This window comes from Balaenoptera borealis (assembly GCF_965194805.1).
Source record: "Balaenoptera borealis genome assembly, chromosome: 9".
Taxonomy (NCBI): Eukaryota; Metazoa; Chordata; class Mammalia; order Artiodactyla; family Balaenopteridae; genus Balaenoptera; species Balaenoptera borealis.
In genome coordinates, this window is record NC_138873.1 from 113924529 (window position 1) to 113951351 (window position 26823).

Below are 26823 nucleotides of genomic sequence, written 5' to 3' on the forward strand. Positions count from 1 at the left end.
TTGGCAGGGAGGTAAGGAGATAAGGTGCATATTTACTAATGTGATGCTTCCTCTTTTAAAATTGTGTCAGTTATATATATTCTAAAATAAGGTTCACCTTTTAAGCATTCCTTGTAGAGTAGACAAATATTCCCACACCTCTTTAGCTCTTTACTGTGACTAGGGAAGAGATCAACTTTGTCCTTTCAAGGACAATATTTTTCCGTAGTATGTAGATGTATTTCCAGTACTAAAATAAAAATTTAAAGGCATGTGCAAAGCAATCTGAGTGCACAATCCTGGTAGAGCTTTGAAAATTTCCCACCAATTTTTATAGTTTTCTTTTGTATCTAATTTCATAGCACTTTTATTTTAGCGACTCACCTTTATTAAGTTAAAAAAAATTAATTTCACTTTCATATAAACAACAATATTTGTACTCATATTTCTTTAATTTGTAATTAGAATATAATTAGAATAACATGTAAAACTGGCATAAACTTATCTGGGTAGAAACACAACTGACTCTTGGAAACTGGTGGACGCAGAAGAGACCCAATAGAAAGCAGTTTGGCAGCTTTGAGTACTTAGTGAACTTCAGTCATCATCGGCTATATTTCACTGGGGAAATAGAGTGTTGGCTAATCTGGGGAGTCAGTTTTGTAGAGGTCCATTAAGAGATCTGCTGATACAGTAGAGCTCTAAGCATATACCAAGAGTAGGGAAGGGTGATGGAGCTAGAGGAACCCTGTGATATGTTTGTACAGAAACATAGGGGTAGTTTCTTTTGTTGATACACGAACCTTGAATAGATTTAAATCCTTTTAGTTCTGCTTAAATGAATTACGGTACATACACAGTATGGACTACTATTTATAAAATAGCACCATGTATCATGAAGCCAACTTAAGTGCATGAGCTCTAGTTTAGTACGTATGTTTATGTGCATCAATCTAACTGCTTGCAAGTGGGATTACAGTGGGTGTGGCAGGAAATGTCCTCTTTAATCACTTCAAAGAGTTTGCATTTATATTACAATCAATACTGATTTTACAATGCTAAAGAGAAGAAAATATAAAAAGAGGGTCTCTATGGCTCTTGGAGATTTATCTTCCTTCTTCTGATATGTTTTAATCTCCTCCCTCACCTCCATCATTGCCACAACAGGTAAAGAATCTCATTGACACCCTTAATATCATTTAGTTCAGATCATCCAGTGGGGGTAAGGTAAAGAAGAAGCCTAGGGAGCAGAATTCCATGCTAAAATGTCCCCTTTGGTCAAATGGAATTAATAGTATTGTACTTTCCATACACAGTTGTTAAGGTTAAATAAAGCAATATATGTCAGGTGCTTAGAATTCTGTCTCGCACATAGTAAGCACTAAATATATGTGCTGCATTAGCAATAGTATATTTGTTGTTGTTGCCAAGTCTAGCCAACCAACCATGTGCAAATAGAAGTTATGCTTCCAGTGCCATCCTTGACATCTGGACCTTGAGAATGAAAAGAGTGTGGACTTGAGTCAGACAGATCTGGTTGTGAACTCAGGCTTCATCTCTTACAGCTATGTGTTCTCAGACAGTGATTTTATTCTCTTTGCTTAAATTTTTTATTCTGTAAAATGGTTATTATAATAATTACCACTCAGGGTTTGTGACTGTTAAGTGATGTCCAAGGATATAAAACACTTAATTCATGGCTGGGCACCCATGGGTCCTCCATTAATTAAGCTGCCCTCCTTCCTTCTTTCACTCCATCATGCCTCCTGTCTCTCCATCACTTCCTACTTTTCTGCTTATGACTGAACTAGCTTTCATTTCTCCCTTCTTTCTTTTTGTTCCAGTAGGAGCCTATATGCTTTCTCTTTGCATTTTATTTGGATGATAAGCCCTTCACAGAGACATGCCAAAGATTGTTACATTTTAGTATTATAGTCCTGACGGTTATATTTGTTATTAAATTTTATTGTATAATTTGGGCTTCTACCTGGAGAGAATAAACATTACTCGCTATCTCAGTTTGTGCTTTCCTGATTTTCATAAATGCAGAATTGGAATGCAACTTATTATCCATTTCTACTTTGATGGTCGCATTCATTTTTTATGATTTTGGAAATCATTTAGGACAGCTACCTCACTTGTTCCCAAATGGGACTTCTTTTGTTGTAATACCACTGACAACCTTCAAATGAGCAACATGCCTTAAGTTTTTTTTACAAGGTACTTTTTACCTTGTAAAAGTGTCTGGAATTTTAGAGAACATCCAAATAGATTTTTTTCTTGGCATCTTTCCTTTAATAAACAAACTGTCTTTGAAAAAGGTAACCTAGAAGAGGAAGTTAGGGAAAATTAGGTGCAACTGATTGAAACTTGTGTTGGTATAATTGTCAAGACATTTAAACTGAATATTTCTACATTTTTTTTATTCCCTGGAAACAACCTTCTCTGTGCACATGACATGTAAGGGCTGGTAATAACCTGTGCACAGAGTACCCTTTATCTTTTACTTTGTATTTTAAGAGACTACTTTAAGTTTGATATTACATGAAGGGTTGGAGCTCAGCTTTGTCTTGCCTGAAGATTATACCATTTGGGGCAGGGGGGAGGTCCTCTTTAATAAAAGGAATAAAAAGTTTAAACCACAAAGTTAGATACGAATGTGAACATTTATATAGGATAAGAAAAAAACCCCACAAAATTTTAAAAACTTACATAGCCTATGAATGTTTGAAAATCTAGAAGCGAACTTACTCTAATACATTTATTAATGAACTGCCTCACAAACCCCACAATACTGTTCCCCATATATTTAGTTGAAAGCTCTTTCATTATCTCATTCTCTGACAAATGATTTTGTAATATTCTCTATAACAACTACAGAAGATAATTAAGCTGTTTTTCTACCGTCGCTGATTAAAGTTTGTTTTTCATAACTGAGAGCTGGGATGCATTCAACATGAGATATTACAATAAGCTATACTTACTATTTGTATTGCTGCTCTGGTATGTGCACCACAAACACAGGAATTCTAATACATTTTCATTTTGAGAGATTGCTCTAAAACATTATATTGTGCTGACAATGATGTATGCTGCATTATTGAGAATATTCCTGAAGGAATAGAACTTCCATTTTGATTGGTGTCAACGAGAACTCTCCTTACAGTTACATGTCTGATAATTAGAAGAATTTTCCCCATCCTCTTCTTGCTCCGTACATTTCAAACCTTATTTCTCCTTTCCTACTTACAAATGTCCTGTGCTGGGAATCATAGGGCCTGTTCGTATCACGATATGATCTCTGGATATATACATTCATTTCAGTGATGCCCGGTGAATCAACAACAATTGAACTATATGTGGAAAAAACTGTGAAATGTAAACATATTAAACCCAAGTAAATATATCCCCACCTCAACTTTCCCTTCGCCAGATTCTAAAATGTCTGTGGCTCCTCCATTACCACCTCACTCCAGGGGATTTGTGATGGAGAGGAAGTCGAGAGGAAAGAGACAGCAGCCTAACCAGTTGTATTAAAGTCTCTCACTTTTGAAAGTTTTAGAGAAACCAGTGATTCTATGAACACATTGCGAAGGAATCCCCTAGGGCCTTGCAAGGGCCTCCTCTAAGTGAGCTGCCTTGAAGTTAAGCTCCATTAGCTTCACAGCAAATCTGCCTCTGATTACAGGACCTTCTGAGTAAAAGGTTTGCCCTGGAGGGGCCCGCTTTCTCCAGTCTCAGATATGCCACACTTGATTTTGTGTCTGGTTATGTTTTCCTCTTCAGCTTTTTCTCAAACGTTAAGAACAAATCCAGAGGACTAAGATTGTGACCCAAGAACTGTTGCCTGTTTCTTAGAGCACTGATTCTGTGTGCACTATTAAAAAATGAATGACTTGCAGCATTATAGACATCAAGGAAGTTGGAGGAAAGCAAAGATGTGTACTGATCTAACCAAAGGGAGGCCTAGTCAAACCATTGAAGGCAGAAAGACAGGTGTTGCAAAGCCCAGGAATTCCCAGAAGACGCCCAGTAGTTGTCTAGCAGGAGGTCCATGATGAGTTAAACGCTGTCCAAAACCTTATTTTTAGTCTCCCACGCCATGGTTTTTGTTAGTCTCACAGAGTTTAACAGACTAAAAGACGTTCACATAGAATAACTAGGTTCTCCAGAGACTTAGGTATAATTCTGAATGTCAAATTATTAATTTATAGTAAAATAAAACTCTACACAGACTGGAATACTTGAGATGGTGTGAAAAGGTTTCTCTCCCTACAGGCTAGCTGCAGTGACAAGTCTGATTATAAACACAAGGTTGCTTGCTGAGTACGGAACGAGAACATGGAGTGTGTTTAGTTTGTTTGGCTGCCAAACACCACAGACTCGGTGGCTTGTAAACAACAATTTATTTCTAACAGTTCTGGAGGTTGGGAGGTCCAGTACCATGGCGCTGGCAGATTTGGTCTCTGGTGAGGCCCACAGTGAGAGAGCTGGCTTCTCACTGTAACCTAACATGGTGGAAGGGGCAAGGAAGCTTTCTCAGGCTTTTTTGATAAGGGCACTAATTCCATTTGTGAGGGCTCTGCCCTCATGACCTAATCACCTCCCTAAGGCCTCATCTCCTGATACCATCAATTTGGGGGTTAGGATTTTAACATATGAATTTTGAGGGGATACAAACATTCAGACCATAACAGTGCATGTGATGTTAAGGAAAGTTTTGCAGTTAATTTAAGTCAAATCACTCTTCCCTGTGTCTGTTGGTAGAGGCTTGCTTTTGTCTTTACATCGTTACATGCACACATGTGCACATTCAACATGTATTTTTTTTCTGATTGACACATTCTTTGTTCACACATATTAATGCCATTGTTATGGCTGTAGTCAAACTGGGAGTCATTTTTAATCTTTCAGGTGACATAGCATACATCCTTTCTATATATCTTTAAATTTTTAAACTTTTGGCAAGGTAATACTCACCTATGGTTGACAAATCAGAGGACTTAAACAAAAACAATAGCTCACTGACCCATCACTACCACTCACAGTTCTTTCCCCTGGAGATTACCTGCATTTCTGCAAATAATGTGAATAAAATGGACTCTCTTGATTGTCAGTTTTTAGATATTTTCTATTAATCTCTTGTTAAGATAGACGGGGACTTAGCACACTTATAACTGAGCAATCTTCCTTCATTCCAACACAGTTGTATTTTTTTTTACTAAATTCTTACATTTGTAACATTAATAATATTCTCATGCCTTATGTTTTGTTCTGCCAACTATAAACAGTAATTTTTTTCCCTAGTTTATAAAATATGAATATTTGTACCTCTCACTTCCTGTCAGCACTTCCCTATTGTAGCTTCTATTTGTACTTTAATTTTTACTTTGTTAAGATTGATAACAATTACCTATGACATATAATACTACATATTATATGGAAGAAAATGTTCATTGAACCCAAGACTAATATTATATGCATTCTGTTCATAAGTTGATTGTTGAGCAAAAAATAGACCAAGGAAGAGTTCTGTGACAAATTACCATGGCCTTTCACATGGTCTTTGCCTTGCTTTGCTTAAGAACTCCAGGCAAGAAGTCTTAGAATATGCAATCCGAAATGTGTTTAAGGATGACTTTGCGTGTACACTGTGTCCTAAAGATGTGGATGTAGACACTAAGGCCAATCATGTCCAGACAAGCAATCCTATCCTCGGTAAACAGCCTGGCATCACTTTCTACGATCCTGTGTAAAATCCCCCCTCAGAGGTCCTTGGAGAACCCATGTATTCATTGACTTCTTCGTATGTACACTGTGCCAGCAGTGAAGCTTTGCAAATGGTCAATTCAGATGCTGCTTGTTTCTTTGATCTTGTAAATTTAGAAAACTAATAACAGCACTTATTATGATTATGTAATTATATTTCACCAAGAAGTGTCCCTTTTCCATTTCTGGTTTAGTGTTTTGTTTTCCAATTGCCCTCTTTTTTCATCACTGTTTGCCTTCACTATATAATCTTTCCTTCCCCCTGCCCCACTTCATATAATGTAGCTGAGTTCAATAAGACAGGATAAATATAAGAATAAAAATTCTCCACTGAGTGAGTCATAGGAACCCCAAATTCAACATTAAAAACGGAATTCATCATCTTTAATTCAGTCTCGCTCCTTCTGTGTTCCCCCTCTAAGGACATCCAGTCCCAAGACCAAAAATCCAGCAGGCATCCCAGTTCCTTCGTCTGACTCTCCATTTACTGTGTGTTGTGAAATCGGATCTGTTCTGCTTCTAAAAGAGCAATTGAATTAGGGAAGTTTTCTCTGTCCTCACAACTGCCGTCTTCGTTTGATCTGAACTGAATTCTGAATCCTGTCACTGAGAAAATACTACAACAGCCCCTTCACTGCTCTCCTTGCATCTGGTGTTACCCACCTTCCAGCTGTTCTCCATTCCAAGTTAGAGAAACCTTTCTTATACTCGGATCTGATTAAATACATTTTCTGCTTACAAACCTTATTGCTTCCTCACTGCTTGCATGATAACGCCCTAAATCCCCAACATAATATTCAAGGCCTTTCATTATCTAGGTTCTGCTTATTTCACCAGCCTGGTATCTTAACCCACTCCCCACTAGAACCACACCAAACTACTCCTGAGCCTCTAATCAGCCACTTCCTCTTTTGTCCTTAGGGTTTTGCATGTTTGATCCCCTCTCACTGGAACAGCCTTCAACCACCTTCTCACCTGGCAAACTTGTGGACAGGTCTCCGTTTAGATGGTAAATCCTTCCTTGAATGTCCTCTTCTGGAGTCATTAAGTGCCAGCTTCATGTTTCCAAAGATATGTTTTAACTGCTTCTCGGAATACATACATTAGGCTGAAGTTAGCTCTTTACTCTTTTGCCTACTAGACTGTACATTCTTCATGGAGATTGTATCTTATTCACTGTGCATCCCTAATGCCCAGGACAGATGCTGGCATTGCCTGATATCTGTTTACTAAATGGATGAATGAAATCATCTGAGTCCTTTGTCATACATTCCTCGATTTTCTCATGGTAATATTTTCAGCAGAGCAGGTGACTATTTCATGGGACAGTAAAATTTTTCTTTAAAAGGAAAGGGTGGATTAGATGATATCTCCAATTGCTTTAGGGTTATTAGAGTATTAAATTGACTGTCTTGTATATTCTGAAGCATTGTAACAGCTTTTGTAAAGCCCTTTTCAAGTTACTAGACTTTACATGGTTTGTAGGCATTACACATGGCTAAGAAAGCTGCTTTTCTATATACTTTTCATTCTCTAACCGTATCCGTGTGAGAAAAGCAGTTGCTGCCTGTATTTTTAGGAGTACACATAATAATCTCTGTGGTTATTCTGGGACATATTGCACTATGATAAGTGTGTTCCAACTATTTTAATTTAAATTCAACAAGTTGTTTTTTTTCCCCCAGAAAGCTATTTGAAATCTTATTCTGCAATCAATTCAGTTAAAAGATACTTCCAAATGGGAAATTTGCTTTCCAGTTCTTTAATTAACCTCCTTAAACGGTTTGCTGGCATTCTCTCTGCAGAGATTTCCAAATCACTGTAGGCCCTGGACTGTGGCTACGTCACTGGAGAGCTGGGTCCCTCGAAAGAGTAAGTTTTAGGGACTAAGCTTCGGCGCATCCAAATCTTCCATAATAACCTATCCATTGATAACAACGGAAATTTCTCCAGATAGTCTGAGCTTTGTTCTGAAGTCTCCCATATTGATTTGCTTCTCTGCTTGTTTTGTCATGACATGTTTAGTGTTTGAGGGAACTGTGGCTACTGAAATTGTCCACATTTAAAAATTACTCTTAAAACCATATCATCAGACTGCAAGTTGACATAAAGCAGAGCAACGATTTTAATGTCTATAGGTCCTGCTCCTTCCTTTGTTGTTAAGCTGACTCTGACTGTGCACTGGGACAGTGGATTTCCAGCTGGCTTCCTTGAAGCCCCAGCTCCAAGCAGGTGCTTTGGGGCCGGTGGCAGGAGGAAGTTGGGGCTGGATGAGTGGAAAAGCGCTTCCTACCTCTCCACACTCGATCCAAAGAGCTTCACTTTTATTTATGTATATTGAACTTCTGAGTAAATTTCATTAACAAAAAAAAAAAAGTGAATAGAGCATGTAGCTGCAAAATATTTTGAAAACAACTGCCCTAGAATCTGGGTACGGCTTAGTGGGTAGATGTGATACGAAGCAGAATTTCCTTTTGGTTCTGGCTTGGTCCTGCATGACCTGCATATCCTACCCATTCCATGCCCAGACTGCTCACTGATCAGTGCTTTAGTTATTAAACTATGGCTAATCACATGCAGCGTCTTCAAGGACAATTCACGTTGATAACGGATCCAGTGCTCGCCCTCTGTAATAATTGTCCTTTGAAACCTCCCCACCCAGGGCTGAGAAACGCTGGATTCACCTGGAAGGCATTCTGAAAGACATCTTCGTTTTTTTCTGAAAACTTCCTTAAGTGGCTATAAAATGCATTTTATTCTCTTTATCTTTATAATTTAAATAATCACTAAAATTGTTAAATATTTAAAATATGTAAGTGCAGATGAGAAGTGAGTCGAATCTTGTTTGTTTCTATTTCCTTCCAGTGGTGCTCATATCTCCCTTGTCATATGTGGAGAACATCACTTGGTTTTAGTTTGACCGGAAGTTCTTGCCCATCTTCTGGAGATGGCAGCACTCTTTCCTTTGGGGAAATGCTCTTCCCCTACTCCATGGATTCTAGAAAGGAGAGGGTCAACACAACCCTCTGGAACCTGGCCGAGGGTGAGTCACATGACCCAACTGGCTAATCAAGATTCTATGGGATTTGTACTTTCTGTAGTAGAGAAAGAAGTTCTCATTCCCCTGGATTTTACTGAAGTGAGATGAGGTGAGATGAGTAATTGCAGACTCTTCCTAGTTACTTCAGATCTGCTCTGCTTTTGTCTGAGTGATAGGAGGGCAGATTCGTATGTTCTCATGATAGTATTCTTGGAGTGGCAAGGAGTCTATCTCTTGCTTCTACCATGACTCTACTCAGGAAACAGCTTCTGAAAGATAGAAGATTTCTATTTCTGGAATTTTCAAAATTTTATTTTCCCCTTTCAAAACACTGCCATCTCTTCTTGCTTCAGAAAACGTTTCGAAATTAAACTAAGGTTTTATGACAGATTGCTGTTCCCACAGCTTCTGTGGTTGAGACAAAAGCAAACAAGCATTTATGAGTTTTTACCTTTTAACTCTTTCCTGCTTGTAATGTCTACTATCACTATAGATTGCTTCATTGGAAAGCCAGTGCAGACCTGTAATTATCATTATGTTTGCATACACTGTGTTCAAAATATATAATTATTTCTAGCTCCCTAGACAGATATACACTGCAGCATTTTAGAGTTACATAATGAAAACTTCTGGAGTGTACAGAATGCAGTAAAATATGAACAAATACCTTGAGTATTTTTAGCTTTAGATAAGAAGATTTTGAATTGGGAGAAAAAGGCAACAGTGTGAAAGCTCTCTATATTACTTTATAAAGTTAAGACATGTATGCGGTCTAAATGTATCTAGCAAGGCAAATTGGACTTAAGATTTGTATCCTGAAGAGGCAAAGTATGACACAGAAGAAAAATTTCTATCTAGTCGGTTAACCACATTAATAAAAAAATCTACTTACCCGATAACTTATTTGATAACTTCATGGATCATTAAAAATATGTGAGAGGTTTATCTGCAGTATGGTTTTGAGATTCTTTAATTTAGAACTTTTATGGAGGAGGAAATCTTACATCCCTTCCAGTGAGTTATAAAACCATTCTTTCTTTGGAATGCTAATCTGGTTTTACATTTGATTTTTATTGAGACTTGGGAAAGAAAGAGAGGCCACATTGAGCCACTCTTGCTTTGGGAAAAAAAATTACATGAAAGAAAGTTTGCCTTTATTTATCCCAACTTTCATGCTGAACCTATATTCCAGTTTTGGGGGCAATGGTGGTGGACCTGGAAAACCGGTCTCCATTTCCCTGTCAGGTTTTGAATACCTTTGCTTATCTGCTCCATCAACTCCCCCCCACAAATCAAAACTCCCAATTCATCAGTGTATTTACTTTAATAATTAGCTTAAAATGTTGACCTTCTATGTTGTATTTTCAATGTACAAGAATAGGAGTAATCTCAATTTGATCTCTAAACGGAGAAACGTGTTAATAAGGAGGCGAGGGCTTCATGGTCAAGTGAGCAAAGGAGACCTACGTTTGGTTATCTTGTTATTTTCTTGTGTGTATAAAAATTAGAGACAGATTAAGAGTCTCCTCTGAAGGGTTGTGGACTTTGTTCTAAGAAAATTGTGACTTGATTATTAATAACTTGATTATTATTATTTATTTTCCATCTCAACTGTGAGTCTGGTTTACATATTGAAGTTTAAAATAAATTTTAGCTTCAGAAAAAATGGAGACAGAGGAACAAGGTTCAAACCCTCTCCTAGAAACTCACCAAAATAACAAAAAGTAATAAAAAATTGGGATAACATCTTCACCAGCTCTGAAAGTAAAGGAGGTGCCAGCTCTCCCCTACAAGTTTAAGACATTTTTTCCCCCAGTATCGTATAAATGAGAGCACAATGGTATAGACTGTAGGCATCGTCACACATTTGCCTTTCTTTGTAGAGCTGTATAATGTGCAATAATCTGAAAGAAATTCTGGATAACTCATTTGAAGGAATAAGAGCTTTTGATAATCACAACACATAGGAGATCCAGAATCTCCACCCAGGATTCTCTTTTTTTTCGGCGTTGCTTAGCTGCAGAGGAGGAGATGGAAGAGATAGTCTGCAGCGTCTTTCCTGGTTTTATTGGATCTATATTCTTAAAGGCTCTGCAGGCAGGTTCCAATATAGAGGAGAGGTGCTGTAACATGGAGGAGTGGGGTCTGAAGGGAAGGGTGTGCTGTGTGGAAGCAGGGACTGTCTGACCTTCTTACACCATTTTAGCAGCTGTGGACCCGTGACAGTAAGGGTAGCAATGACAGGACACGTGAACTTGGCTGCTAGGATGGTTTGAATAGCTGCTAAGAAACATAAAATGTTCAGGCGTAAGCCTTTGGCTCCTTATAGAGTTGGCCTTCCGTATCCGCGGGTAATGTACCTGAGGATTCAACCAAGAGCAGTTTGAAAATAATTTTTAAAATGCCAGAAATTTCCAAAAAGAAAAACTTGAATTTGCCAGGCACTGGCAACTATTTACGTAGCATTTACATTGTACAACTATTTTTGTAGCATTTACATTGTATTAGGTATTACAGTAAGTCCCCTACATACGAACCAGTTCCGTTCTGAGAATGCGTTCTTAAGTCCAATTTGTTTATAAGTCCAGCAAAGTTAGCCTAGGTACCCAACTAACACAATTGGCTATATAGTACTGTACTGTAATAGGTTTATAATACTTTTCACACAAATATTACATAAAAAACAAACTAAAAATAAAGAAAACATTTTTAACCTTGCAGTACAGTACCCTGAAAAGTACAGTAGTACAGTACAACAGCTGGCATCCAGGGGCTGGCATCAGGTGAACAGTCAAGAAGAGTTACTGACTGGAGGAGGGAGAGGAGGTGGGAGACGGTAGAGCTGCAGGATTGTCAGCAATAGGAGATGGAGGGCAAGCTGCAATTTCACTCACGCCTGACGCTGATGGCACAGGTTCTGGTTCCTTGCTGTATTCAATTCTATCTACCCTCTTGAAAAAGTGATCCAGTGATGTCTGGGTAGTAGCTCTTTTTTTCTCATCATAAATGACACGGTAACACTGGATTGCATTCTGAATGGCTGCTGCAACCTTCGTGTACCATTCTACATTCGGGTCCTGTGCCTCAAAAACTAACGGTGCTTCCTCACATAAAGAAAACCCCCTTGCCATTTCCTGAGTCGTGAATCTGTTTGGTTCTTCAGGTACTCCTTCCTTTTGTCTCTCTTCAGCCTTTCTCTGGGCCTCCAATACCTGAGGCTTCTTAGCAGTACCAGCTACATCACCACTGCTTTTATGTTTGCTTCCAGACATCCTGGGCTGGAAATAAAGATACTGTACTACTGTACTCTATACAGTACTGTACAGTAATGTACACAAAAACACAACCACTTGTAGAGGATGCACGCACGTGACAATGTACGCCAGACACGGGAACTAACTTACGTGAGTGGACATGCGAACGCATCTTCCCTTCTTTGAAAGTTCTCAACTTGAATGTTCGTATGCAGGGGACTTACTGAATATGTAATCTAGAGATGATTTACAGTATATGGGAGGATGTGCATAGGTCATGCACAAATACTATCTATGTATCATTTATATAAGGGACTCTAGTATCCATGGAGTTTGGTATCTGTGGGCGACCTGGAAGCTGGATACTGAGGGATGATTATATAGTTAATAAATTGGGAGAGAATGCACAAACTGTGGTATATTCACACAACAGAATACTACATAACAAGGAGAAAGAACAAAGTGCTGCTACATTTAGAGCACGGAGGAATCTGGGTGATTCACCCTGAGTGAGTCAGACAGACAAGAGCATACACTGTGTGATTCCATCGCTCCAAAGAACCACACAAGCAAAAGTAACATGTTTGGTAGACATATCAGTTAACCTTGGGAGGAGGTAATGGCTGGGAGATGGCAGGAGGGAAGCTTCAGGGGAGCTGCTGATGATTCAGCATCACTTGTATAATGAATTGTATAAAGTTTATAAGGATTTTTCACGTTGTCACTAATAATTTAGGTCCATACTTAAGGTTATGTTCTTTACTGTATGTAAAAACATTGCGAATCCCATTTTGTGGCAAGAAGAAGTACCTCACTCAAGGTACTTCAAGGACAATCGGGGCTGTCACACAGCTGCCTAAGGACTTGTGCTCCAGTCCCGGGAAATACTGAGGAAGGAAGCAGCTCTTAGGCTGTGCCTCCTTCTAGCACGTCGTACCTCTCCTCCTCCTGGTACCTGCACCCTCTTCTCTTCTTTGTCCGTAGCTTTACTCTCCTTCTCCTCCATTTTCTCTTATCTCCCATAACGGGAACTTGTCCATGCTTTGCACTTTCCACAGCTCTGGAGCAACATCAGGGCGTCCTTGTACCTTTGACACCACCTTCTAACACTCTAGTCCCCCACTTCTCTGAGAAGCCCCCGAGGGGGTGCCCCTGGAGCGCCAGCACAGCCATGTGATGTCTGCCCTGCGAAGGTGCCCACTTGGTATGGAGCAGGGATACCCAAGCTCCAGAGAGTGAGACATGGAAGGGGTCCCTTTTGAATCGTATGGGCAGGGCCAGCGATAACACTCACCCCCCAAGCTCATCCCACTTTTTGTCTTCTCTCCATTAATACAATTTCAAAGATAATGTCTCCTGACATAGTCCAGCTACGACTTCCGTAACTGAAATGCTGCCATGGCTTTCTCGAGTCCAGATTATTTTCACTCTCTTCTTTGTGTTCTTTTTATGGCCCAAGTCATTACAATTAACTTGTAATCATTTTACAGTTCGAAAAGGGCAATTTTTATTAAGAATAGAATAAAATGGATTTCAAACTTGTTAAGAGGATGACTCTGGCCTTTTATAAGATATTGAAGGGGCTTCCCCGGTGGCACAGTGGTTGAGAATCTGCCTGCCAATGCAGGAGACACGGGTTCGAGCCCTGGTCTGGGAAGATGCCACATGCCGCGGAGCAACTAGGCCCATGAGCCACAGCTACTAAGCCTGCGCGTCTGGAGCCTGTGCTCCACAACGAGAGAGGCGGCGATAGTGAGAGGCCCACGCACCGCGATGAAGAGTGGCCCCCGCTTGCCGCAACTAGAGAAAGCCCTCGCACAGAAACAAAGACCCAACACAGCCAAAAATAAAAATGAAAAAAAAAGCCCTCGCACAGAAACAAAGACCCAACACAGCCAAAAATAAAAATGAAAAAAAAAAAAAAAAAAAAAAGCTGTGACATAGAGGGTAAGAAATTGATTATAGTACCTGAACGTGTACCAAGAATTATCATTCTGCTTATAATTGTTTATAAGCAATGTAAAGACTATCTTGTTTTAATACTCATGGAAACACATGGATATCTGGTATTTAATTTTTATAAAATATTTATTGTAAAAACTAGTTTTTTTGAGTAGAATCATTGTTGAAAATACAACCTGTTTTGCAACAGTTACTATTTTAGGTCATTCGTTCACTTTTTTCACTAAGAGCTGAGATTTTATCTTGACTTTAAACTTGGTACAATAGGCTGCTACTTTTTATTGTGAGTAACTCTAGACTTTCTAAAAAGCCTTTTCTCCCTGCAAATTAATATTCTACAGGCACTAAGTGGTGGTCTCCTCAAGGACTGAGGAAGATGAGCACAGCAAGCAGATGGGTTGTTGCAGGGAAGGTCCATGCAGGTGTTCACTCCAGGCATTTCAACTAGAAGGGGTTTAATGCAGGGGATTACCCAGGTAATGGAGGGGTTGTAGAGCCAAAAGGGGTTGGTGAGGCAACCCAGGGATTAGCAACAAGAGGAAGCTCATACCACTGGTACCACCCCTAGGTCTGGGAAATGCAGAGAAGAGATGTGCTTGCAGAACCCAGAAGCTAGGAGGCGCTAGACCCATGGACAGAGTGGATATTCAGTGGAAGCTAGAATATTAAGGGAGATGCAGCTGCCAAAAAAAAAACGCCACTTAAAGCAGGGCTGAGGGTTGCAAGAAATACCCTGGCTTTCCCTTTCTCCAGCTGTCTTCCAGCGCATTCCCTGGTCAAACCTACCAGTCACCAGAGCAGACGAAGTGGGAATGGGAGCAACAGGCAAAAAAAAAAAACAGCAGAGGAGTCAACTTTGTACATAATACATGTCCCCAAAGATGACAATGTGTCTTCCCAATCTTGGCCATACTTAAAGTAGTAAAATATCACACACACACACACACACACACACACACACACACACACACACACACAGCTATCTGGCAACTCCAAATAATACAGAACAGCAGTAAGTAGTTTTTAAAAATGAAGGTACAATTAGCTAAATATTTAATTCTAGGCCTTCATTCAGAATCTAATTATTTACTCTAATCTTGCACATAATTACTAATTGAAGCAGACCAGACACAGTAGTTTAGAAAGGTAAAATGGGCTGCCAGGTGTAGATGAAGACGAATCCAAAGTTGGAATATTTAGCATTCTGCAAATGGATAGAGAACAGAAAAAATACCCCATATAATTGAGACAAAATACATTAAAAGTTTTTCTGTGGTTGTTTAATATAAAAAAAAAAATCTGTCATCCCCAACTTGAGAACTCTGGAAGGCAGGCCCTCGAGGCTTGAAATCTTGCATTTATTGATGTTGCTAAACGTGAAAAATCAATCACGGAGAAAAGGTTAAATTATTAATAGTATTGGCTGTTTAAATGGGAAGAATTTATAAAAGTTATTACATGGATAGATAGACTCAAGCGGCATCTGTCCCTTAGCAGAAACGTAAGTGTATTTTGAATACTTCAAAACATCTTGATACCACATATATGCATATGTGGTATTACTAGAGAAAGACGTGTAAAAACATTAAATGTGAATAAAGAAGATTACTGTTAAGAAAACAAGTGAAATGCTATGTAAGCTTCCCTTACACACACACACACACACACCCCACAGAATGAAGAATCCGAGGGCAACATTAATTCATTTATTCTACAAATATTTACTAAGCACTTACTACACCTCACATTTTGAATATGTTTTATTTGTTCAAAAGTGACTCAGTTTTCAGAAATATCTCACAAGGTAACTATATAAAACTTAGCCAGATGAAGGGTGAATGGACTTTAATTTCATCATTGTTTATTTTGAGATTGATGTGCAAATGTAGCTGGTCACATGTGTGAGATGTTTTCTTTTGCTTATGTACTGATATTGAAATATTCAGTTTACTGGGGACATGTTTATCACCTGAAATAGATTGGTAAATATTTTAAAGATATTATCATGGGTTATTTGGCAAGGATGTCAGACAATTTATACAAGAAAGAGGTAAGACTAGTATTTGCATATTATGGCTCCCAAACTACAATATTCATAGAAAGATATTTTTGTGATGCTATTTGAGTGAAAGCAGAAAAGGAAGTGAGAGATAGCACTAAACGTTAGGTTCCCCAACTCAGATTTATTTCTCAGATTTCTCTCCTTATCGTCTTACTCTTGCCTTGACTTTTGGCTTACTGTCCTGTTTCTTAATTTCTGATCTTCATGTTGATATTTGGTCATCATGGTTTGACACTTGGGTCTCTCTCATAAACTTGGTTTGACTCCAAATCTGGTGATCACATTTCTTATATGCGTTAAAGTCATTTTCAGTGACAAACCTTGATCCACTGATTGTACTGTCTTGTTTCTTCTATAAGCACATCCCTGAGGACTTGTATCCTACCACTAATGGAATTAAAATAGTGTGATGTGGTGTGTATATTATAAAGTTTAAATGGCTTTTCTTTTAAAGTAGTTATATAACTTAAATTACTTCTTTCAATTAAATTAGTGAGAGCTGTAGAATATAAAATGATTTAACTATTAGAGATGCAAGTAGTCATTTTTTAGTAATGTGCATTATTAATTCCTCATCATTGAATATTATACTCTTCTAGAACATATTTAACTTAGTTCAACAAAAATATTTCATTTGGAAGTATATGATTATTCCAACTTACTTCCAAGAAAAATTTGAGGCCGGGCTGAGGGATTTTGAACAGGCCTGGCCTTTGACTTTTAAGAAATAACCATGTGAGACACGTAAGATGCCTAACAATTTAGGGACACGTAAGTGGCTTTCAGTTCTGAGTAATCTGTCTTTCCTAACAGGCTCTCCATTTAACGCTGTGTGAACTACCATTTAATGATCGCTACCAGTGCAGCTAAATGCTTTTATAATTAAATCTATATTGAATGGATTTCTTTGTCTTTTCTAAGCAGTTTCCTGCTGTGTGTTTAAGCTTCTTGCAGTTTAGAGTATTGCCGCGGAAAATGTAAAATATGTTAGAATGAAGTGGAATTGTGTTCTGTGGCAGGAAAAAATATATATTTTTGCCAAATAAATAGGTATTGAATTGTATTCATTAATAATGTATCTCGTAATGCCAGTTATAGCTTAGGAAAGATAATACCTTTCGTGAAATCTATGGGAAATATTATATCTTGGCAAGGAATATAGAAACGTTTATAATTATCTCTTTCACTGTATAATCTTTCTAGGTACTCCATGGGAAGCATGATTCATGGTGGTGGAAAGCAATAATTCAGGAGTTAGAATGAGTTTAAGTTCTGATTGTTCCATTTACTAGCAATGTGAACTTGATTATTTATCATTTGTAAGTCTGTCAAATGGGACAAATAATAGTTCTTGTGGCCTAGAGACATTTTGAAATTTAAATGTAAAGATGTACATGTAACATGCCTAGCACAGTGTCTGGTGCCTAATAAATATTAGCTATTATTATCTCTTTTTCTTACTAAACAAATCTCTTGACATGAAATTACATTGTGATTTATTTAAGAAAACAATATGGATGTACATTTCAAATTTAGCCTACAAATTAGGGAACAGATATTCATAGAAAATATTTATTTTCTTAAAACATTATTTATATCATATTTCCTATCCCACAATGATCTGCAAAAAATTGAGTTATATACAAATGTATTAATTTAACTATATAGTAAAGTCCACAAAATGGTTATATTAGAGTCAACACTTTTGCTTAAATCTCCAGATTCTCTTTCAAAACTATAAGATAGATTTATTAACTTTAGTAGAATAACATGAATCTTTGAACGTGTGTGAACCTAAGAAAACATTTATTTGCAAAAAATAAAGATGGACAAAATTAACTTTAGTACATGTAAATATGTTTGTCATGCAAAATTAGTAGTTGCTACCTATTGATATAAATTAAAGTCTGTGTAGATAACGCAATGTGAGTACTGATTTTCAATGCTGTATCACTGCAGTTTACATGTAACATGTCTCTTGCTACCTGGAAAGATCTGACTATTTTATTATATGCATCAAGTTCTGTTATGTCATGTGGTATTTTGAAAAGAGCATTAGCTTTGATATTAGACAGTTGGAACCTCAGCTCTGTCACTTACCGGTGGCAGAGCACCACTGATTCCCTTTGATGAGCTTCCGTTTATTTGTTCATAAAATAGAGTTGTTGAAGGGTTAGTATGAGTGTGCAGGTATGATAAACATTCAAATTACTTCTATGCTACAGTGGTTATTTCTCTGTTTTGGGCTCTTGTCCATTCATTATTTTTTACATTTGAAGCAACAACTGGTGAGGCTCGTTAGGATGCTTTTCCCTAATCTCCTTCCATGTCAAACTGGACTTGCCAGTCATGATGGAATTGCTATTTTGGAATATCTGCTTGTCTTATGGAAAAAGCCATATACTTGAGAAAATGTATAATAGAAAGAAAGAACCGGACATCAGTAGCAAAGACCTGAGTTTGCATTGTGTGCCTACAACCTAAGAGGTGTGTGGCTTCTCTGGGCCATGGATTCCTCATTTGTAGAATGAGAATAATAATAATATCTGTCTTGTTGCCTGATGTTATAAGAATCAAATCAGAGATGGTTTAAAAATGCTTCTTAAACTGAAAATTCATCTGGTTATCTGATTCAGCTGGTTATCAAGTAATGGTTTCATTTTTGTAGAAGGATTGAATACTGGTTATATTTTTTACGTTCTTGACATACTTTCTCATAGTCTTACAGTAGCTCTTTCAAAATGACTGGCTGCAGTTAGGAGACATCTGTTCCCTAGCAACGGCATTTCCTGACTGCCCTCTGCAACATCACAGCTTCTGGACACAGGTACACACTACATGTCACAGTTTAGGAGTTTATTCACCTTCACCGAACACATATGTGGAATTTCTACAGCTTATCGAATGAATGGAAATTCAATGACCATGACTCAGGAACATGCATGGGTTAACAATTCTTAAACATTTTATTAGACATTTGATTTTACCTAATTGTCAAGTGTAGTAATTTATTTTTTGAACTGATGTCTCCTTTGTTTATGACAGCTATTATTGCTTATCGAATTACACCTAAAGTCCTTGAATTTCGCAGGCATCTACAAAATAGTGTTTTCTATATTTCTGGGAGATATTCAGCCTTATTAAATATATTAGCGTAATAATAGTAGTAGTCAAAGCACAGAGTTTTATTTAAGCTAGCAAATAATTATGCTTCACAATAGACCTATAAACAAGCCCTTGATGATTAATAAATTTATTAATGGTTATTCTGGTTATGGAAACAAGTTCAAATTGGCTTTTAGCCTAATGTTAGCTTTTAGTTTTATTAGGTGTCAAAGTGAATAGCTTTGCTCATATATAATTTCAGTTTGTTAGGCAAAGAGAGCCCTCACATAATTTCTTTAGTGTTTTTAATACTTGTAGTTCTTAGATTCTGCTGAAGCACGTTTTTATCAGAATGACTATGTAAATCATTGAAAAGGTGCAGGCATTTGGAATAATCAGATATTTCTCAGCAATCTTACCTGAAAATAATGCTGACAGTTCACAGTAGAGCTGATTAGTTTGTGGCTATGTTAATTTTTGTAGGACTGGCTGACTGTTGCTTTGGGATTGTTTTTTGTTCTTTTCCAAAATCTTTGAGGCAATCATGATATCCATTTTAAGACCTGGTGTAATACTGGAAATAAGTAATACCTTGAGTTTTGACATCTGCACTTTCAGATCTTCTGTTATGGCATCAGCAAGATAGATGGTTCCTTAATGCCTACAATTCAGGATATTAACTTTAGCTTCTAAAAAGAGAAAATAGCTAAAGACTAAACTCATCTAAAGTCTATTTCTCTTTACTCAAGCCACTATATAACTTTAAAAAATAAAATCTTATTATGTGTAGAGTCTTGTTTGTCACATGGCACTGAAGAAGCATATGTGTGCAAATTATTTTTCCTGCCACCTACTGTGATATTATTCCCAGGTGCTACTTCAGAAACAAAGTTGTTATAAGGAGTAGAGATTTGGGGGAGGGAAGGTTGAGAGAGGAGGGTTTCTTTGCAAGTAAATTCTTAATATAGGTTGTGCACAAAAACATTTCAACATTGCTATGTCTGTGCCTGGAACACAGGAATATAGACCTCTTTCAAATGAACAGTGCCAAATATGAGTTTTCACTAGAAACTGCAGTACAAAACAATATGCTATCCAACAAATAAACACTTGTTTTTTAGAGAAACCGACAAAAGTTATAACAAAACAATTTCTGGCCATAACCATTTGAAAAGGTGTGTAATAACACTGTGATTTAGAGAAGTGCCAACTGAAAAATAGCTATGTAACCCATAGGATTGATAAAAAATGCAAAATTCAGAAAATATCAGGTATTGATGAGGTTTCTTTGAAAATAACTGTTCTCCCACACTGCTAGTGGGGATGAAATGGCTGCAGCAATTTGAGAGGCTGTAAAATAACAGTGTAAACCCTCTGACGAGCAATTTCAATTCTGAGTATCTGCCAGAGATTAGCACATCTGCCTAAGGAGATATCAACAGGGATGAATTGTAAACAAATTAAATGCTCATCAAAAGGGAGAAGGATAAATAAAATGTGGTACATTTTTATATGAAGAAACAATCCACCATGAGCAAGATTCAGCAGAAATAACCAGCTGCAGAATCAGACCCCTACAGAGATAAGAGGCACTGGAATGATGAGATAAAGAAAATAAATGCAGGTACTGTGCTGTGTTGAAAGAATAAAAGACGGAATTGAGAGTATCATTAAGGAATGAGCCTCCCCAAATTCACCAGGTAGATTTAAAATAAATTAGTGGGATTTCTGGAAATCACAATAGTATAGTAATGGAAACAAAAGCAAATTATTACAGAATTAAAGATGTAATTGATAAAATCAAAGTGCAGAGGAAATTATTCATAAGAAAACTACAAAAGAAAGAAATGGAAAAAGTGAAAGTGAGGTTAGAACACATAAAGATTAGAGGCGTCCAGCGTCAAAGCATTCCAGGAGACAATAAGAGGTAAAGACTTACATTACGTGAGACAATAGCTGAATTTTTCCCTCAGAATTTACTAGAGACACAAACGCTCAGAATCAGAAAAGCCCACACATCTCAAGCAGGATAATGAAAAAGAAAAAAATCCACACCTAGACAAACTGTAGTAAAACAGAAGGATCCAGGAGACAAAAGAAAGATCTTAAACCCAACCAGAGAAAAAAGACTGATTACTTAAATATTGACTGTTAATGCCCCCAAAACAATGGAAGCTGAAAGACAGTGGTAATAATATTTTTCTGTGCTGAGAGATGGTAATAAGTCATAAATGTAAATTCAGAATACCTTTCAATAAAGACACTGGAACAAAGGCATTGCCAGACAGTACATATGGAGAGATGCCATTGCCAACCGTCCCTCTCACAAAGCTCCTCTCACTACAGGAACTTTTCATCTTTCAGGGTGTACTTCAGGGGAAAGGAAAATAATTGCGGGAAATAGGTCTGGGGTACAAGAAGGAAATGTCAACATATAAAATGAAAATTGGTGAGTAAATTGAAGAAACACTACTTGGATAAAAATAATAAACATATGGAATTTGTAGGGTTAAAATCAAGCTAGAATTGAAATCCTAGAAAACATCATATAAGTTGAGAGTGCAGTTATATTAGTTTGAACATTCTAACCTGCTTTATATTTTTTCAGGAAGAGGGCAAAGGTGCTGATCATCACTGAACTTTATTCAGAGTTAAATGTGTCTGTAAAAATATTTTGGATGATCACTAACAGAAAATAGAATAATGAAATGTGAGAAAGCAAAAGTCAATCCAAGTAAGGCAAGAGGATTGTTAAAGAGTAAAGAAAAAAAAGGGACAAAATTAGGTGATAGAAGTGAATGGAAATATATAAAATTCGTAATCATTGTAAGTGATTTCAACTCTCCTAATAAAAGATAAGCGATTGTCAAAAATCAATTAAACGAATATACTTTCTATAAGAGACATGGCCAGAACATAAGGGCAGTGAAAAGCAGGCTGGACATAAAAGAATGGAAAACCCATATCAAGGATAAACCAACCTAATAAAGCTCTTGTAATCCCATTAATACTGTACAGAATAGATTTTAAGGCAGAAATCTTTAAAGGGGAGAAGAGGGGCACTGTACTTTTTTAAAAAAGATTCAGTACATTGAATTGAAGATAGTTTTGAATTGAAGAGAGTTTCAATTTACATATGCCCAATGATATAACTTTAAAATACATAAAACAAAAATGTATGTAATAGAAAGACCTACCATGATAGTGGGAGATTGTAATACACTTCTCTTAGAAAGAATTAGGTCAAATTATGAAGATAAAACAGGAAGGATTTAAGAAGATTCAGACAGCTCCATAAATAGATTTGATCTAATAGGCATATATAAAAACCATGTACTCCAAAACTAAAGAATAAATAAGCTTTGTGGATTTTCTAAAAATTTTAGAAAAATTGACCACATCCTAGGCTGTAAAATAATCTGAAAGAATTAAAGAATGTAGGTATTATACACAGCCACATTCATCAAAATACAATTATAGATTAAACTATATTAAATCACCAATACATCGCCATTTTTAAGGCATAGAAATGAAGTTTTATGCGCATTAAAAATCTATTACAAAAACCTATTACAAAAATATATTCTCATAAATTATGCCTTTAAAATATTTAAAAGGCATAATATGTAAAAGGTATAATTCAGATAATTATGGGTCAAAGAAAAATAAAAAAGGAAATTAGAAAATATTCCATATTGAAAAATAATAGTAAAAAAATTTACTTATCAAAAGTAAAAAATTAAATAAAAAAATATATAAAGGGACAATTTATAGAATTAAAGGCATATTAATAATATTGCATTATTTTCCTGTTAAAGAGGAATTGAGACTGAAAAATAGGGCCAAAAAAACCAGTTTAAGAACTTAGGAAAGGAAGAATAGAATGAACCAAAGCAAGATAATGAGCAGGCAATTTTATTTTATTTTTAAAATTTATTTTATTTTATTTTATTTTTTTATACAGCAAGTTCTTATTAGTTATCTATTTTATACATATTAATGTATATATGTGAATCCCAATCTCCCAATTCATCCCCCCCCCACTGCTTTCCCCCCTTGGTGTCCATACATTTGTTCTCTACGTCTGTGTCTCTATTTCTGCCTTGCAAACCAGTTCATCTGTACCATTTTTCTAGATTCCACATATATGCGTTGATATACCATATTTGTTTTTCTCTTTCTGACTTACTTCACTCTGTATGACAGTCTCTAGATCCATCCACGTCTCTACAAATGACCCAATTTCGTTCCTTTTATGGCTGAGTAATAGTCCATTGTATATATGTACCACATCTTCTTTATCCATTCGTCTGTCGATGGGCATTTAGATTGTTTGAGCAGGCAATTTTAAATACAAGAAATTAATGAATAGAAAACAAAGAAATCTTAGGGAAAATAAAGCTAAGGCTAATTCTTTAAAAAAAATCTAATAAAATAACTTCTGGTAAGATTAATCAAAAAAACAAAACACAAGAATAATACACAGTATTATTAATGAAAAAGGCATATTTATAAAAATAGCAGATATTAAAAACATGACAAAGATAATAAGTTTGCTAGAAGCACATAAAGTACCACATTGGCTAGTAGAGCAGTAGTATGAAATGTGCTAAGTCTTTTTAGTCTGCTGTGATGAATTTTTCACAGATAAGTAGGATGAAATTGTATTCAGGCAGGTGAAATTGTTGGATCTGTTTTTTTCTGTTTATTTTATTTTTCTATGTATCTGTTTATTGAGGCACCCAGGCAAATGATAACTGCCTGTGAACCTGTGACTTGAGTTATCAGATACATGATAATGTTATTGTTTTTCTTTTTTAGAAAACTGCTTATCATTCTATCATTTATACATAAAACTCCTAACATTCTAGGCTATTTTTTGATCACTTGGGGTTGTCCAATACAACCTCCATTCTAAGTTTTACTGGTTGGAAAATTTGGAAAGGCAAAAACTATCTTTCCCACATTTATTTTTTCTGCAACTAGGTTTATTTTGGGCATTAATTTCTGCCATTTAGATGCATTCATATGGTGTTTGGAAGCCAGGTGTGACGTAGAGACCACATGCCCGATGTCCTTGACTTACACCTACCTGGAAGTCCCTGGAAATGTGTGGCCTGCTTGCAAAACAACACAGTGCCTATCTCTAGATTTCAGTGTATCAGGAAGCAATGGTAGTAGTGATGAGGATTCTTGCTCTTACGTTCTAAACTCTGGAGCCTAGTTTCAAGTTTCAGGTTTTTCTTCTGGGTATAAAAGGGATTCATGGCTGATGTTGTGTATTCTTGTTTTAAATTTCTGTGTGGTGGTAACTTTAGGGCATCAATTCCATGTTGTTTTAACAGAAATCTCCCCTAGAATCTGCTCCTCAGGCCCTTTCAGTGTTTAGGTACCTAATTGCCTGACTAAATCTCTTCTTGCATTAAAGTATAAGGGTTTGTTTCTTGTCCTAAACCTTGACTAAGACACACTCAGATCCTTTGGATATTTTCTTCTTTATATGATGGAGAATTGTACTTCCTTGCCATGGATTTGACAATAGAATCAGTGACAATATAAGTACTGTTGATTTGTTTTCTTCTCTTGAATCCCTGAGTATTAGTAGAGAGCTCATCATTCAAGATCTACGAACAACATTGATTTCAGTATGACAAATCTCCCTGCCAGGATGAGTACTGCTACACCTGTAACACAATCTTCCTCTAGCTTTCTCCAGTCAGATATGTGTAGTGTAGATGAAAGCCACTGCCTGAGAAAAACAGAGGTCAGTGTCAATATATATCCCTATGATTAACCAAATACAATACTAGGAACATTTTTTATGAATATTTCTCAGTGGAAATCTAACTGATTATTTTTTAAAAATCAATGGATCTGATTAAGCTATAGTTCTTCATGTTCATACATGATGTGATTGCTAAATCAGTCAACTTATTCATTACTCCAGTGAGCTATCCCTTCACTAATAAGAAGCAGATTTTACCCTGAGGGATACTTGAACATATCAACAGACCTGTGACCTAACCCAGGTATTGCTCCTGGAAAGAATCAATGGGTGATAGGTGACCATTTATCAAAATCTATATACCTGCCATTTGGTTTTGCCTCAGTAATCTTGGGGTCTTTATTTTTAGTCAAGCTTCATATACAATAATCCCCAAAGATTTGAGCAGTCAAGTTCTAGGGCATAACACTTGCTGTCAGCTATTCTTCCTGGCCAGAAGATATGCTGTGCTTCTCCTATTTTTTTTTTTTTTTACATTAATTTCAGGTGAAGTAGGATGAGAATTGAGTTTTACTAGTTCTCCATCTTCCAGTTTAATATATTACAAATTTAATTCTGTTTCAGTTAGAAAATGTCTATAAATAGCTTCCCACTCTGAAAACAAACTTGGTTATGTAGACCTATGAGTTGGTTTTAGGATATCTTTGACTAAGGCTTTTGTGTCATTTTTAGGAAGCCATGACTCACAAATTCATAACTTGATGTACCATAAGCAATTCTAAACCAGAGGCAGGGATGTCCTGCTAAAAGTATTCAACAGATATTCTCTTCTTAGCCAATGTCATTAATTTATTTACTAAAAGAACCAGATATCAGCTTGCTTTTGAGTTAATTAGACAACATTGCCTGTCTTCTTTCTTTCCCTGAGGTATCCTCTTTTGATTCCTGCAATCAACAGAGAAACTGATCACAAGCCAACTGCTTTACTCGTTCCCCAGGGTGGAAATGTGAATGGCTCCTTTCACTATTATACTTAATAAACTACTTGTAGAATAACTTAATAAACTACTTTTTCTTCCCATCTCTGCAACTTTGAACTTTTGCTGGTCTAGAGGGATAAGTTCTCAAGATAAAAAATGCTTCCACCAGGGCACACATAATAATCCCATTTATTTATTTATTTAATATCTTTATTGGAGTATAACTGCTTTACAAAGGTGTGTTAGTTTCTGCTGTATAACAAAGTGAATCCGCTATACATATACATACATCCCCATATCTCTTCCCTCTTGCATTTCCTTCCCTCCCACCCTCCCTATCCCACCCCTCTAGGTGGACACAAAGCACCGAGCTGATCTCCCTGTGCTATGCGGCTGCTTCCCACTAGCTATCTGTTTTACATTTGGTAGTATATATATGTCCATGCCGCTCTCTCACTTTGTCCCAGCGTACCCTTCCCCCTCCCCTTGTCCTCAAGTCCATTCTCTATGTCTGCATCTTTACTCCTGTCCTGCCCCTAGGATCTTCAGAACCATTTTTTTTTTTTTTTTTTTTTTAGATTCCATATATATGTGTTAACATATGGTATTTGTTTTTTCTTTCTGGCTTACTTCACTCTGGATGACAGCCTCTAGGTCCATCCACCTCACTACAAATAACTCAATTTCGTTTCTTTTTATGGCTGAGTAATATTCCATTGTATATATGTGATAAAACTTCTTTATCCATTCATCTGTCGATGGACACTTAGGTTGCTTCCATATCCTGCCTATTGTAAATAGAGCTGCAATGAACATTTTGGAACATGACTCTTTTTGAATTATGGTTTTCTCAGGGTATATGCCCAGTAGTGGGATTGCTGGGTCGTATGGTAGTTCTATTTTTAGTTTTTTAAGGAACCTCCATACTGTTCTTCCTAGTGGCCGTA